Consider the following 5,836-nt stretch of genomic DNA (forward strand, 5'->3'; position numbering starts at 1 on the left):
AGTGACCATCACCAGCAAGGACGTGTATGTGACTTACAGTGTCGAATGCTCTTTGAATGTCTAAGAATACTGCTGTTGTCATATTTGCACACATTCGGTCATATTCGACGCAAGTGACGGTGTCTAATACGGCATCTCTTGTGCCCTCATCTTGCCGAAAACCGATCATGTAGTCCGAAAACAGATTTGTGTTTTCACACCACCATTGCAGTCGACTGTCTACCATCTTCTCCATTAGTTTGGAAAAACAGCTTGTGAGACTGACGGGTCGGCAGGAGTCAAGACAAAGGGGAGTCTTTCTGGTTTTAGTACTGGAATTACCCGGGCTAATTTTCATGAATCGTGAAGAGTCTCTCCTATCCAGATGTCTTTAAATATCTCGAAAAAAGCCAATCTCCCTATTGCACCGAGGACCTTTAACATCACATGCGTAGCACCATCCGAGCCTGCGGTTGTCTTTGTACGGCATGACGTAAGAGTACATTTCCATTCATCTAAACTCACAGTCAAGTTTAGGATGTTGTGATACAAGGCACGAACGAACCTTCAGTACTGCTACTGTTGTGGAGCTTGTAAATTACAGACAAGTAAACAGAATTCCTGGTCTGGATATAAGTTGACAGAATTCGTCAGCAACAGATGTTTGCGAAGTGCTTCGAGCTAAGGAAAGGGCTCAAAGTATGGTTCTGGGCAACTGGACCACTAAGAGATCGGAAAACTGACCATACACTGGGAACTAGAGTGAAAGGAGACAACGACGCGCAGTATTCTCGCCATCTTCTCGTACCTAATTTTTTGCAAGCGTCTGCGCGAAGCTGACTGAACTTTCTGCGCCATCCTGTAGTCGTCCAATTTTGCGCTGCGGCGGTAAGCACATTCTGCGCGTCTCCTAATTACTCTTAGACATTCATATTTACCGTCAATTGCAGCATATTGAATATCTGCTTCTCCTGCTTCTCTACATGATTAAGGTCGAGAACTTGCTTCAATCGTGAAGATGTCGGCACCAATCGACGGCTAAAGTTGCAAGGATTCCGCCGATACCAAGTTTTCAACGATGCGTGGACATTTTCCCAATCGCTCGAGGACCTTTCTGTGCGACCTCTGCCCGGCAGAGGCTCGGTGGGCGAGCTCAGCGCGGTTCCGCACGCTCAAGCCACGATTTCTACAGCTATGCAAATCACCGTTGACGGTGAGGATATCTCTCCCGACGAAGTCAATGAAAGCGCTGGGTGGAGCACGGCATTACACAAGCGAATACCCATCATCCAGGACCCGCTCGGGCAGGGCGGCTGAGTCACCGACATGCTACGTGGCGGGGAATAAAAGCCAGGCTACGGCGAGTGTCAATACACGGCTAACGACTGCTTCGAGATTGCCTCGCCTACCGAAAGAGCATGTTCGAATCATAATCCGTCCCCGTGGAGGACTGGACATCAAGAAGATGGGCCACTTCAGAGTTGCCCAAGCCCTCACTACCGCTGCTAGACTTACGGAGGCGGATACGGCGGAGGATATTATCTGTCCGAACGTGGTGCAAAACATATTGGTGGCAAGCACGCCATCAAAACGCAACGCCATGGCCTACGCCGATGTGAAAGCTTTACTCATTGGACAAGCAAGCTACGAAGTTAGTACATATATCGCAGCCCCCGAAAACTCATGCAAGGGAGTTATTCGTGGCATTGATCCCACCATCGATCGAGAGGAGCTGAAACGCCTTATCATTCAACCCAAGAACCCAAGCGCCCTCGAGGTGAGACGAATCAAGAACACAAGCACTGTAGTCATCCTGTTTGATGGACTCAAAGTCCCGGACTACGTAAAATGCGGTCCCAGTTTAATCAAATGCTCACTCTATCGCAGACAAACTGACGTTTGCTATGCATGTGGAAAGCTTGGCCATAGAGCTGACGTTTGCCCAGCCCCTGAAAATGCCATCTGCCGCGGCTGTGGTGCGAGCAACCCGGACGATAAGCACGAATGTACACCGAAGTGCACCCTTTGCGGAGGCCCTCATCTCACGGCTGACAGAACCTGCAAGCAAAGGTTCCAAATTCCGTTTGTAGTTAGACAACGGAGAAGAGAACGGCGCAACCGCGACCAATCCAAACAACTATCTGGGTCGCCAATGCCTCTCAAGCCGGCCCTCAGCAGCCCGCACAGATCCAGGAGCCGATCCCGAGACCCTGGCGGCGAGGATAGCGGCTACCAGGACCGTGTCCCTTCTAGGGGTCGCTCGACGGAACGCTCGTCTTCCAGAGGCCGCAAGGCCCCCGGGACCCGCTCCCGCTCCAGAGGCCACTCTCGTTCCAGGGGGCCTGCAGTTCAGATTCAGGAGCCTGCTCATCGTGGTACCACATGGGCTGACCGGGTCAAGGAATCACCGAAAAAGGTAACGGGGGGTCAATCGCCAGAGCACGACAGGATTGCACAATTAGAAAGAGAAAACGCTTCGTTAAAATACGCAATCGAGCAGCTCAAAGCAGAAATTGCAGAACTAAAGAAAGCCGGCAAGCGAGAGTCAGTTCAACCCAGTCAGGCCCCTGCAGTAGAAACGCCCATGGAGATCCCCGTAGCGGAACCGACTGCCAGCAAGCAAGCCAGCAAGCGAGAGTCAGTTCAACCCAGTCAGGCCTCTGCAGTAGAAACGCCCGTGGAGATCCCCGTAGCGGAACCGACTGCCAATGGTTTACCCCAAAAGAGGGCGCTGGCAGTTCATGCCTCAGACAAGAGCGCTAGCGTTCGAAAATTGGAAAAAACGATAAATAAAATTGATGAATCTCTCGAAAAAGTGCAAATTGTTATTGACAAACTTGCGGAGGCGGTCAAAGCACTAGCAATCAGATGCGATGATCTGGAACGCCACGTTTCTACAATGGCTTCAGTTACACCGCTGGAAAAAGTGAATGACACCGACACTGAAAGGTCGGCAGCGGCTGCGCTCCGCAGCATTTTATAATACAAGCTATCTACTACGTGCCACCATGGCGGCACATCACAAAGTAATTAACATCTGGCAGTGGAACTGTAGGGGATTCCATCGTAAAAGGAACGTCCTCCAACAGTTCATTCGGACCCACTCGGAAAAGCCACATGTAATCTTATTACAAGAAACGCTCACGGATAAGGTCACCCTTCCAGGCTATAAATCGCATACCCAAAATGCTGATGGGAGAGGGCAATAAGCACATTAGTCTCGAACAAATGTGCGTTCATAGCCCACGATCTGAATCTGCAATCCAATAAGGTTGAACACTCGCTTGTTGAAATAATCCCCAGTGGACCATTCAAGACAAGTATCTTTATACGTAACATATACAGTACACCCAAAGACCTCAGGCAAAGATTCGCGGCAATTATTAACAGGGCTACAAGCAAGGCCAAGACATTTCCACTCCTGGTGGCCGGAGACTTCAACGCTCCGCATCAAGCATGGGGGTACCAACAAGCTAACCGCAAGGGCGTTGACCTATGGCAAACTACAGTCAATAATCACCTCACGCTTATAACAGATCCGGCTTTTCCGACCAGGATCGGCAACTCCTGCTCTAGGGATACAACACCCGATCTCTTTTTCATACGGAATGTGGAATCGGCATCTTGGTCCAACATCCAAGTTGACCTTGGCAGTGATCACAACATCCTGGCCACCTGCGTCAACGTGAAAAGCGGGGACCTCAAAGAGTTCATTATTACAGATAGGGATTACTTTCGCAAGATTCGGGAAGAGCGAGCACAAACGCATGACTCAGCACTTAGCCTCGAGCAGTGGGTTGAACAGTTAAAGGAGGACATCAGCGCGGCGACAAAGAAAATCCAGACTGAACTGGAGGTGGACAGGATGGACAGCCGCCTCGCTCATCTTCTAGAAGCTAAGACGTCACTTTTGAAACGATGGAAAGGGCAGAAACTCAACCGAAGGCTCCGAAAAAAGATCGCGGAGCTCAACAGAACTATAGAAGATCACTGCCAAACTTTGAGCAGACAACAGTGGGATGAGGTCTGCAATTCTGTGGATGGCCAGATGAGAGTTGGAGCTAAATGGAACCTACTCAAGCATCTGCTGGATGATACCAATAGCAAGTCAAACCAAAGGCAAGTGATAGCGAAGGTTCTACACCAGGCATCACAATCAGATACATTGCAGACCGTACTCGACAGATTAGCTCGCAAGTATCTGCCACTGGGCAACTCGAGTGACGAAGACTATCCCCCCTACAAAGGCTCATCTTGCCCCGAGCTAGATAACCCCTTCAAGGCATGCGAGGTAAGGGAAGCTCTCCAGCATCTAAATGGCAGGTCTGCCCCTGGTCCATATGGCATCCCCAACCGTGCCCTCCGAAACCTGGACGACTGCTCTATAGAATGGTTGACAGAGGAGATTAATGGAATATGGGAACGAGGGGTTGTCCCGGAGTCCTGGAAAATGGCCTCGGTCATCCTCATTCCAAAGCCTGGAAGACCCCCGAGTCTCTCAAACCTCAGACCCATTTCCCTCACGTCCTGCGTGGGGAAAGTAGCGGAACATGTCATACACAATCGAATTTCTAAGCACATCGAGAAACAAGGATTGTTTCCGTACAGCATGATCGGCTTTCGTCCGGCCCTGTCAACGCAAGACGTCATGAAACTCATCAAATGTCAAATCATTGACAACACCACCAGAGATATAAGAGGCATCCTAGGCTTAGACCTAGAGAAAGCCTTTGATAATGTATCCCATGCTCACATTCTGAACTCCATCTCAGAGCTCAATTTGGGAGACGCCTTCCACAGATACATAAGCTCGTTCCTACGGGATCGCAAGGCCACGCTCAAAATCGGTGACCTCAAGTCCGACAATATCAGTTTGGGCCCCAGAGGCACTCCACAAGGAGCGGTAGTCTCACCACTGCTTTTTAACATTGCCATGACGAAATTATCGCAAAGACTCTCCAACATAGAAGGGATCAATCATACGCTCTACGCTGATGACATCACAATCTGGTGCACCGGAGGAAGCGAAGAAGCTGTTGAATTAGGCGCACAGGAGGCTGTAGATCAAACAGAGATGTACCTGGAAAATACGGGGCTTAGATGCTCCCCGAGCAAGTCTGAGCTCCTCCTCTACAGGCCAGTCAGGAGAGGCCCCAAACCTAGAGGATGGAAACCGTTGTCTGAAATAAACATCAAACTCCACACTAAAAGCGGCTGTACCATCCCCAGAGTAGACACCATTCGGGTCCTTGGCATGTTCATCGAATCGAATGGCAGTAATAATACTACGCTCAACAAGCAGACAGCCAAGACTGAGAACATGATGAGACTCATCAACAGAGTCTCGAATAGGCGTGGAGGCTTAAAGGACGACAACCTCCTCCGGTTGTTCCACGCCTTCCTCATGAGTCATATAGTTTATGTGGCAGCCATGCACAACTGGTATAACTCCGAGAAGAAACGATTAAACACTCTCATCAGAAAAAGTATAAAAAAAGTACTAGGCATTCCGTTACGGGCGAGCACGGACCTCCTTATGCAACTAGGAGTGCACAACACATTGGACGAGATAATCGAGGCCCAGGAGTCAGCCCAACTGGCCCGTCTATCCTGTACCCCGACTGGAAAGAAGATCCTGGCAGTTCTTGGGATCAACCCTATCCTCATGGAAGAGCGGAAATATGAAATATCAGAAAATCAAAGGAACAACATACGAGTTGCACCGTTTCCCCGTAATGTTCATCCTCGACACAACGTAGGCAGACGCAGGGCAAGAGCCCTCGCCCTCCTCAAGCGTACCAAAGGCGATCCTTACTCGGCATGTTTTGTCGACGCAGCCCAATATGAACAGTCGTCT

This window comes from Dermacentor albipictus, unplaced genomic scaffold (assembly GCF_038994185.2).
Source record: "Dermacentor albipictus isolate Rhodes 1998 colony unplaced genomic scaffold, USDA_Dalb.pri_finalv2 scaffold_19, whole genome shotgun sequence".
NCBI lineage: Eukaryota > Metazoa > Arthropoda > Arachnida > Ixodida > Ixodidae > Dermacentor > Dermacentor albipictus.